The 11,815-nt window shown below is 35.8% G+C and overlaps 1 long non-coding RNA gene across 1 annotated transcript; it reads left to right on the top strand.

The window, feature by feature from the left end:
* Window positions 1–2,103: 2,103 nt before the first annotated feature.
* On the top strand, window positions 2,104–11,573 carry LOC135780848 (uncharacterized). Its single transcript, XR_010544990.2, has 4 exons — window positions 2,104–2,698; window positions 3,098–3,172; window positions 6,077–6,133; window positions 11,224–11,573. It is a non-coding gene; the product is annotated as an uncharacterized lncRNA (long non-coding RNA).
* Window positions 11,574–11,815: the final 242 nt, after the last annotated feature.

The raw sequence follows: 11,815 nt of genomic DNA, 5'->3' as shown, positions 1-11,815 counted from the left end.
TCAGGCGCCCGCGCGATCAACCGGCACGGACCATCAAAGGCTGGGGGGCATACTTTCTATACTAGAACAATTAAACTATCTCATTTCCCCTTTTTTGTAACATATACATGGATAAAAAGTGTCTAATAATATTTCTATAGGCGAATGAAATTCTATCAGCATTATAATTTTTGGTAACACTTTATTTTGATAGTCCACTTTAGACATTTTACTAATTATAAGTAACTTTGCAACTACATACCAACTACCAATCTTTAGCGAATTAGTAAACTGTCTGCTTAATATCTACTTACATTTTATTGCGATGGTATCTCAACAGACATTCAACTGATTATAAGTATCTTTGCTGGTGCATGTCAACTTATTCCACTAACCCAAACCTCTTCCCTAACCCCAACCCATACAGTCTACTAATACTCGAATGACAGTTAGTTGACGTGTAGTTGCAAATTATTGAAAGTTAGTTGACATGTAGTTGCAAAGTTATTTATAGTTAGTAGAATGTCTAAAGTGGACTATCAAAATAAAGTGTAACCTAATTTTTTTTCATTAGGCTATTATTTTTGGTGCCCTCTCAGCACCTGGTGCCCTACGCACAGCGCGTGATGCGCGTTATGGGAGCGGCGGGGCTGTTTAAATGTATTTATATTAAGTGTACTAGAAGTACATTGGTAATAAATATATACTTAATTACATTTTTAAGAAATATGCTAAACTTAAGAATATTTTTAATGTATTTGTATTAAGTGTACTAGAAGTACATTGGTAATAAATATATGCTTTATTACATTTTTAAGAAATAACTTAAGAATATTTTTAATGTATTTATATTAAGTGTACTAAAAGTATGCTGGTAAGAAATATATGCATAATTACACTTTTAAGAATTATGCTAAACACAAATGTACTTCTAGTGAAGTTTCAGTATATTTGGATAAAACATACTTTTTTTAAAACATGATTCATTAATTGTAATAAGCTAACATTGTAGACCTGTTCGAGTCGCGACTCACTCGGATCTTTAACCCGGATCTTTAAATTAACTCATGAGTCGCGAGTCTCTAGTGTCATTAACCCGGATCAGTTGAGTCCTACTACAATTCAATGTAAAACCATAAACAGCGCCACCACACAAACCTCTTTCAACATTATTGATGAGACTTCGCTCGCACTACAGATCCACTCGTAACCGGCTGATCTGCGCGAGAACTGACCCGAGATTCTCACTCAGAGCCGGAAACATTGCAAACTCAAGAGACCTGCGGATCCGTGCGAGCCGCGAATTGACCCGAGATTCTCACTCAGAGCCGGAAACATTGCAAACTCGAGAGACCTGTGGATCCGCGCGAGCCGCGAACTGATCCGAGATTCTCACTCAGAGCCGGAAACAATGCGGACTCGAGAGACATGCGAATCTGCTCTGACTCGAGAGTCTCTCAACTCGTAACCGGCTGATCCGTAACCGACTGATCCGTAACCAGCTGATCCGCCGGCTGATCCGTAACCGGCTGATCTGCGCGAACTGTCTCTCCGACTCTGGGGGCTACATAAGCAGGACAGTTCTTTTCTATATTTTCTCTATATTATTATGCTATTGTTATTAGGCTTCTTTTTTAAATGGTCGACCATACACACCAAACAAACCTATAAGCATGTTATTTCAGAAGTGAAAGGCTTTTGTTATGGATTTGCTTTTGAGGAGACTTCAGTCGCTCTATAGATCCACTAACCGGCTCCGGCTGATCCACGCGAATCAGCCGGTTAGTGGGATCTGTAGAGCGAGTCTCATGTCCATGGTCTGCGAGTCTGCAATGTTTCCGGCTCTGAGAATCTCGAGTCGCGTAGATCAGCCGGTTACAAGTGGGTCTGTACTGAGTTTCCTTGGCAATTTAGCAATACTGACTCAAATGACTCAAGTGAATCACACAACCCGGATCACTTTAGTGAGTGACTCACAATAACCCGGATCCTTAAAAGGAATCGAGTTTGCCAGGCCTATAACATTGAACTTTCCTCAAGCATTTCAACATTATATCATTCCGATTGCACAATAAGCTATTTTTTCAAAGATTTGCTTAAAATCTTACGTTTGCTAGTGTTTAATTTCAAACAACACACGTGACTAAACCTGATTGGTTGTTGTCATAGTAACACGTCACGGTGCTATTTGAAACTTGTTCAGTTTAGTTCAGTTGTTCACGGTGCATGCGGTTGCTTGCATTAAACGTATAAACTGTTAAATTAGATGGCGACTCTGCATTAAACATATTTATTTAATTAATCGGCGATCATATTTCACCAGAGGACTAAGATAAAACAACTCGATTTAAAATATGAGCAGTTTTAGTGGATCTGATGTTGAGGGAAAAAGTATTTCGCTTTTTGTTTGGAGATGAACGAGACAACACGAGGGTAAGTGATGACAGATTTTCACATTTCTTTATTTAGTTAACTATTAAATAAGTAAAACATTACATTACATTTAACCCAGCTTCTTTATGTAACGTTATGTCTGTGTTGCGTGTGGTAATTGGAACATCTTTATTTTCTGACTAACGTTAGGCATTTCTCTTAAGCATTTCAGAAATCATTAAAACCTTTCATTTTTTTTAGCACAGCGACATAAATATGACCAACCAGATCCCAAGTAGACAGGAACAAATGAAGATATAGCACATAGAAAGACTTATTCTTGGTGGTAAGTTTGTTGTTGCTATTTGATTTCACGTTTAAGTTTTTCTAATGTTTCTCTTGCAACGCTAACGTTAGTTTAAAATTAATGTTTGAGCTGTCTTACCTGAAAATACCATGATATGACCATATGGTTTTTATAACTCCAGTAATGTTCAATGGCTAATGTTTATATCAGTTCAATCTTGACAACCTTATTGTTTTTTGTATATTTTTAAATGTATTTCTAATTACATATGGACACAAAAATGACATTGTAAGAAGGGATACTTTTATGAGAGATTGTAAAACTGCCGAGGCTGGGTTTGATTATATTATATTGTCTTAATATATTGTACTCAGGGTAAGTAAATCTTAAAACGAAAACAAATCATTAATCATCATTTACCTGCCTGTTGTTTTTCAGATCAACTGCTATTGACATTTTTGAATCGGGGCAAATGTGGAGTGAAGAAAAACGTTTGCAACACATCCATTCCAGGTGGCTAATTTCTGTCCTTTTGAATTATTCTTGTAAAAAACGTTTTTTTATTGTAAAGCTGTAAGGGACTTGGCCTAGTCATCATTGCACCATTTGGCAGGGCACCAGACTAACTTTTTTTACTAGGAGCACAGTGGCCCCCAACTGAAAATTTTAGGGGCGCAACCAGAAAATTTAGGGGCACACACGGTAAAACAACATGCTAACCAAATATTCACATGTCTACTAATTTAGACTGTATTACTAATAAATACTTTAATTATAGATTCAGAAAGTACAATGTGCTGTTTCAGATTAGTGTCATATCCACTGATCTATATAAATGACTGGATTGCGCATGACGTCACACTTGCGAAGCCACCGCGCCGCCATGTTGGTATACCCAAACGTTCTATTTAATCAATGGACGTTATCAGATTTTAATGATAAAACATCACTTTACTCGTCTTCGTTTTTATATCTGAAGTTACCCTGTACATTATTACAACACAAACGTCCAAAGCATGTAAATAGTTATTTACTGAAAGTTGTACATTTTGCGTTTTAAACAGTTATCAGTGTTTCCCACAGATCTGAAATTTACTTGTGGTGGTAGCTGGTGAAAAGGGCAATCATTATTATCCACCGACAAAAAATGGTCTACTATACATGTAACAAAGAACTAATAATCAAATACTTTGATTTATAAAACATTCATATTAATTTCACATTATAGTTCATTAATCTAACCACCCCAAACTTTTTTGCCATAAACAAAGCTGACACTGTTTGTCAAAGCACCACGAAAAAACTTGATGTTTTTGCACTGATATATGAAGCAATTTGATGACCCCTTTTATCAAACTCAATTATATACAATACTATGTATACTATAGCCTATTTAGACAGTGCAGGTCTATAGATTATAAATGTGACTGATGTTATAATGGTAATAACTTCTATAAGATAGGCACTTTTACTGCTTTCTGTTTCTCTTTTGCCGATTAAACAAAGCTTAATCCACTAATTATTTCAGATTTAAAAGTCTACTTGCTGTCCCGATGACAGACTTTACATTACAGCTTTGCGTTTTTTATATCCTGAGTCAGCTAGAGCTTTGCTCATTCAGTATTAGCATTGCTTTTTGCTACAATCTCTGTGCAAACTGTTTAGATTTTAGTAAAGATATTGTCTATTAATAGTAAGACTATTAAAAAATGGGATAAAGAAAATGAAGCGGCGCGTGGTCGTGACAAGAGCCAGTTGCTATCGCCATAGAAACCGGAGGCACGCTAAAACAGCACTCGAGCTTTAGCGCGGTAGCGCTCACGGCCGTTCTCCGATCGACTCGGGTTTTACACACAATATTAATCAGACTTGGGACCCGAAGTAATGAACTAGGACCGACCCGGACCCATCTGACCATTTAAAATATAAACCCGGAACCGTACGGGTCCCGCGTCCTCAGTGAAGAAAGACCTCTAATGGTAAAACTCTGCTCAAGTTCAGAAACATGAAAGGATACTATGTGACACTGAGGTTGCTTCGCGTCGCGCCCAATTCATTGAGAAACAGAGAGCACGTGAACGGACACTAAACCGGAGAGACACAACGTGCTTGCACGCAAAATGAAGCCAACTTAGATGCTATAAACACATATGCACATAAGCATATGCGACCATTTTGGTCGCAGTGTGTTCCCTGGCTGCTGCGTATGTGCTGCTGCAGTTGATCCAGTTTGCCGCGCTGGATGATGAGTTTATGACGCGTGCATCATCTTCACGGTCACCCGACCCCCACCTCTCTCTCGCGCTCTCTCTCTCGCGCTCTCTCTCTCGCGCTCTCTCTTTCGCGCTCTCTCTCTCTCTCTCTCTCTCTCTCTCTCTCTCTCTCTCTCTCTCTCCAAAACACGGGTCATCCAGTCGAGTTCAGAAATACGGAAATTCGTAAAGTGATTTTTTTTTACTTGGGCGGGTCGCAATTTACCTGGGCGCAGCGCCCAAGTAGAGCCTATGTATGGGAAACACTGCAGTTATTATACATTCATCTTTATTACAGTATCAGATCAGCAGACAGACCGCAGCATATTTAGTATTAATGACAATAAACGTGCTCATTCTGAAATCTAAATAAATAATCATGCTTTGTACAGTATGTGCATGCAATAATTTGCTAGTTTTGTAATTATGTTATCTTAACTTGCAAGTTACCTAAACTTATTTAGAGATATAACGCTGACCGTCACAGTGTAGCTGAATGTCAAAAAAAAACTTTATTTATACCCGTGTCATTAGCAAATGCAGCAGACACACTCACATTAACGGTTTTTTATAAATCCATTATCCTGCCCGATTAAAACATAAACATTGCAAATAACACCAGAATTAACAAATAATTAACGTACACATATCCTAAAAATTAACCCTGAGTAACTGATACGCTGTAAAGGGGGTAAATTTTGATCATGATTTTGAATGGAAGTCAATGACGCTCTCTGCCGGTTGGGTATACCAAGATGGCGGCTCGAACTCTGCGCTGGCTTCACCTCACGCAGTTACGTCAAGCGTTCTATGCGCAATCCAGTCATTTATATAGATCAGTGGTCATATCACAAAAAAAAGGTCAAATTTGCTGGTCGCACATGTGCGACCGGATGTAAAATTCAGTGGCACACTCTCAAATTTAGGTGGCAAAATGCCACCATTTGATAGCAGTCTGGAGCCCTGTTTGGCATCATTTCTGATTTCCTTAAATCTCCTTAAACAGAGGTGAACCTTAAGTTTGCAAGACCACAATAGACAAACAATGGAAAATGATCTAGGTTCAAATAAAACACAATTATCAATGTAAAACATATCCTGTAATACACACAGGTTGCTTTATTTCATGAGCCTGTTCTAATCCTATCTTCATTCCCACTTGTAGAGTGCTCTGACAGATAAAACTGACACGCTTGATGAGGACACAGTCAAGCTTTAAAAGGTAAACTGAGAAGTTACACTGTTAGACATTTTCAAGGATTTTTACAGTAACCTACTGGCAACACTGTTGCCAGTAGGCTACTGTAAATAAGATTTACAGTTCTAAACTGTATTTCTATTTTACAGTATTTAAATGCTACTGTAAATATGTAATACAGTGTGCTACCGTAAAAAACAGGTTTACAGTATACTACTGTATACTATACTACTATTCTTTTTTTATACATTCATTTTTATTATATTTAAATTAGCAATAATTTTTCGATAAAATTAATTTTTACATTTTAACCTACAGATACTGCTAACATTTAATTCAAAGAGACAATTTCAAATATTGAAACCTTTATTTAAAACAATACAAATACTTTAAGAAGTTTTGTGAAATTACATTTAAAACATACACATTTCAAATAATTTGCATTAATACGTTTAAAATAACATAAATTATAAACATACATACGTATAACACTGATTACAGGTTTAGTTAATCCAAAAATTATAATTTTATAATTTAAACAATGATTTTCTTTGGTTTTCCAGTTACAATGGGAGTAGTCTGTGACCGCATTATAAAATGGCTCCACATTATACGTGCTATATATTTCAAGTGTCCCAAAGACATACAAAAAGGGGTGATGAAAATATAATCCATATAATCAATTTTGACCCGTCATTTCTCTAAATGAGTAATGCAAGTAAACAGCTATACCTGATGGATAGGATGCTCACAGTCAAGTTTACTGTCAGGTCTTCAACAACCAGGATATACCAACAAAATATACACATCAGGAAGAAACTGTAGATGCAGTATTTGGAGAGTCTTTGGCATAGGACTTCACACGCAATCATGTCTGCCTTTAGATGACTTTAAATTATGTCAAGTTACATGGAGTTATGCTATAATGATTTGGCTTTATAAATGTTGCATCCTACTTTTGAAGCTAGAAAGGTGATCATGATCCACTACCACTGTAACCAGAAAACCCATAACACCACAAAATCAGCATCATAATAGCAAAATAAAAAAATGTGTGACCCTTTTATTTAGTCTAGTTAAGTTCTCTTAAAATAGAATTGGTTTAAAATGAAACAATGACTGTCTGTCTTTACATTTATCTTCACATTTACAGAAAAAGGCAAATAACATACAGTGCAATGCAAAATATACATTTTTTATCACCATGTGCATTCCCTGGTTCGAACCCATGGTGTTTTATGATGCTAACACAATGCTCAACCACAGAAAAATGTTCTAAGAACGTTCCTTGAAAGTTCCCAATAAACTTATGAATGTTTTTGCTTGTAAAGATAAAAAAAAAACATTACATTCTATTATTTACAAACTGTTGTAAAACATTATTTCTTAATGTTCTTTTAAAATATTGCATATGAACATTCATAAAATATATTAAACATGTGTTTTAAACATTGTGAGTACATTTAAACATGAAATTGTCTGAAAATAAAATGTAACATTCCTCTAACATTCGCACAATCAAGAAACATTCCTAAACAATTTAAAAACTGGACACTTTTATGTTGGCTTAACATTATTGGGACCTTTGGAAACGTTGTTAGAACTTAGAACTAGAGGAGATATACTCTTTAGCCTTTACTTACAGTAAATACAGTAAATGTACTTACCAACTTACAGTTCTGAATGCACATCAAAATGAATTGTCATAAGAAATAATACAGTAGCTTCAAAAAAATACCATACTTCTGGTATAAAATAATCAGTCTTGTTATAAAATAATCATGTGAGTCCTGTAAGCAAAAGAAAGATGGTCATAGTTATTTTGAACCACAGTTTTTTACAGTACTGTTTGTTACAGCTGTTAGTTAATTAGGGAGACCTAACTAACCCATATATGCAGCACATACTGTACAGTATCTTATTGAGAAGTGTCTCACCTAATACAAGTTGTTTCACTCAACTCTGTGAGGTGGTAAAGAAAGGATGGATATTCTGTTGTCCTCTTCATCTTCTCGTCTCTCATTCCAGTTCTTGCAGTGTATTTTGTTACATCCTCCTTCATTTATCCTCCCAAAGAATTTTAGACAGCAGAATAAATGCAGGGAAAAAAGGACATATTTAACACATTTAATACATGATGCTAAACACTCATATTTTTCAGTAAATACTGTTTTGAAATGATAATCAGAGTAGATGTACACTACTCGAATCACTGCACATGGCCACAGGTCTGTGTGTTATGACAGTGGGACGTGGTTTTCTGATCGAGGCTGAATATTTACTGTACATCTACCTTGGCCTCAAAAGCAATTTAATACAAAACAAAAACATATTTTAAAACTTTATTTTATGCAAATTAGGTTTCAGCCTTTATGTTTAAACGTATTCACATTTAAAATATAATGTTTTTCCGATTGGCCATAACACACACATAACATACATACATTGAAGTCGTTTGTAAAACTAAATGTTAAACAAACTCTTATTATGTTCACATGGGACTTTCTAAAATGCTTGACGTAGTTTAACGAATTTGAAAGATAAAATAAGTTATACACCTTATTAATAACGCATAAATTATGTAACAGGTAAAGCCAAGCGGATGAGAATATAAACACAACGTAGTAACTTACACATTAAGAGTTTTCCTCCCAGCAAAATGTAATTTAGGGTACTTTTTTTAAATATGCGTTTATATTACAGTTTTTTTCAGTCGCTAACAAGCGTTTGTCCGATCAGTTGTCACATTTTCAAAACTCTAAACACAATTAGCACAGCATCAGTCTTTTGTGGCCATACCATTAATTCATTTCATGTCGTTTTCACACAATATGCAGTCAGTAAACACATTTCCACAATGCTTACATTTTCTTAACAGACAAGCTATACCTCCCACCAAAATAATGGATTGTTTTTGTAGTATTTACAAATGCTTACACACAACATCCCACAATAGCAAAAACAATATTCCAAACCATAGATACAGTATAAAAACCTTTATATTGGGTAAATTGGGCCAACCAAAGCTGATTCCAGTCTGGCTTAGGTTATTTTTTCTTTTACATTGATACTTATACAGTAAAAGCAGGACTTTGAGGAGTGATGTTTTTGAAAACAGAAACAGACAAACACTGTAATGTCTGGACGAGGAAGCATAAAAGCAAGGGGCACATGGAGAAGAGCAGGCCCAGTGAGAGGTGCAGTGAGAGATGCAGTGAGAGGTGCAGAAGCAGTGAGAGGTGCAGGACAGTGAGAGGTGCAGGGCAGTGAGAGATGCAGTGAGAGATGCAGTGAGAGGTGCAGAAGCAGTGAGAGATGCAGGTGCAGTGAGAGGTGCAGGGCCAGGGAGAAGAGCAGGCCCAAGGAGAGGGCAGTGTAGAGGTATAAGAATGCATGGTGGTGGCATTCCAAGGGCTGCAAAAACAGTATTCAGTGATGAAATTCACTGATTTCAGTAAGAGAGGCTGGTGAAAGAGTGCAGCCCAATTTTAGAAGGTTGCCTCCATTATACGCATCTTTCAACAAACCAACAGGTAAGTATTGCATTTTACATGGATTGTTTCTATTCTCACTTGACATGTCAATAAGGTCATACAGTACTGCATATGTAAAAAAATTTGTCCCTCTAAATAATGCAACGTCTTCCACCCTCTGGGGGAAGAGGAAAGCTCCTCAAAAATGATCAAGATCAATACTGTAAAACTTTTTCTGTTCTATCATATTGTGTTTCTACTTTACCTCCTGTAGTCAAGAGTAAGGGGAAACACTACTTTTTACTGAAATGCTTTTGAATGTGAACATTGCTGTACATGTGGACACACAGTTCCCAACCAAGACATTTAGATTAAAAACGTAAACGTAAAACATGTTTTGCATACAAATACCTGTAAAACTGTAACATAAAAGTCTATGCAGTTTTTGTAATGTCAACAATAGCCAGTATTTTGAAACCTGGTGTACTTTAATTGATTGCATGTACCTTGTGAAGTGAAAAGAAGTGTTATTCTTTGACAGAATAATTTTATTTTGAGTCAGATTTCCAGTGTTTTGGTAAAGTTATTATGTGCAGATAAATGAAGAGTTAGTATTTATTTAACAAAATGTGTTTTTGAGAAGAAAATTATGCGTTTGGCCAATTGTGTTTTGTAGGTGGAACTCTGTGTTAAGTGTTTAGAAAAATTATCTGAAGTATGGGTAAGCGCTTGTTAGCGATTGAAAAAAACTGTAATAAATTATTCTCTCAGGTAACGTTAAATACTAAATCTGATCTTTTACAAATCATTGACGTATACATTAGGCTACGTTAAGCATTTCTTCATAATAGTTTTATAAAAGGAAAACACTAGCATGTAATTTAAGGCACCGCACGTGCTCGTAGGCGTGCATACACATAACGTTAGTATGATTTTTAATAAGGTTTATACTGACTTTGGTAAACTAATATACCCATTATACCCGTTATACGTTAAGCAACGCGTCCGTCTAACGGTTGTAAAATGTCCCGTTCGGGTAAACAACAACCGCGGGTCTGATAATAAATAACTTAGATTATTTTACCTTGCTGGTCTTTTTTCATTCTCTCCTCTCGTGTATCTTCAACTGAAAAGCGCCGCTGTGCTGTCCCAGGGAAAGTCTTGTTTGAAAACTCTTCAGTTTATGTGCACACCTGAAATCGGTCCTCTGAAAACCTGTGCTGCTACATGGTTCCTTAGCTAAAATAAGTCAACGCCTGTGTGTATACAATTGTCAAAAATTATGATTTTGAGAAAAATAAAATAAGGATTTGTGTGAATAAGGAAAATACCACCAAAAGACTGTTAGAAAATATACAGTAGCATACAGCAATTTTCAAAAATACAGTAAATTACTGTATATGATGTATGATGTCACAGAAAATTCCCAAAATGCAACGCGAATTACAGTTATGTACTGTATAAATAGTTTACAGTATTATACTGGGTGATATACAGTAAATAACTGTAAAAATGACAGAAATGTCTAACAGTGTAACAAAACTTCCATACATGCATATCTATGCCCATTTATTTTAAACATGGATTTCCAAATGTTCATTCATTATTGGTTAATTGGTATATTCTGTTTCCTTTTCACAGCCCGTGTGATAAAGCAGTCTTCAATTACTACGGTGTCTGAATTGCAAGAAGTGACCCTCCACTTAAACATGTGACATCTAAACTGTTTTGTGTTTTAGTTCAGCTTTTTATGGGTTTATCTTAAGTTGGTTAAAGGCAGAGTGCACTATTTTTGAAAACCAATGTTAACATTTGAAATTACCTAAACAAACATGCCTCTACCCCAATAGAATCTGGACCTTCTTTTGATAGAGCCACAACACACATACGCAACCCCGGCAAGGATGTCAGTTAGTAGACACGCCCCTTACTGCTGGTTGGCTACAAGTGTGTTTTGGTAGTCGGCCCAATTTTCTTTTCCAAAGCATTTTTCAAACATTGTGCACTCCGTCTTTAAATTGCACTTAAACATTTTTTTTTTCATTAACTTTTTATGCAGAGAATTACATTATGATTATTATATAATCATTGCTTATGAATATTTAGTGATTGCATATTCATAGTGTTCTTTTCATTAATACATTTAATGTTAATGTTGTACAATTTGATAGAAGTAGCTCTGTAATTGCATTTCTCTGATATTTGTTTTATATGTTTCTCTTTGGTCAAGAGA

Source organism: Paramisgurnus dabryanus, chromosome 23, assembly GCF_030506205.2.
Source record: "Paramisgurnus dabryanus chromosome 23, PD_genome_1.1, whole genome shotgun sequence".
Lineage (NCBI taxonomy): Eukaryota > Metazoa > Chordata > Actinopteri > Cypriniformes > Cobitidae > Paramisgurnus > Paramisgurnus dabryanus.
The sequence above is the reverse complement of the archived record's forward strand: the minus strand, read 5'-3'. Positions and strand labels throughout refer to the sequence as shown.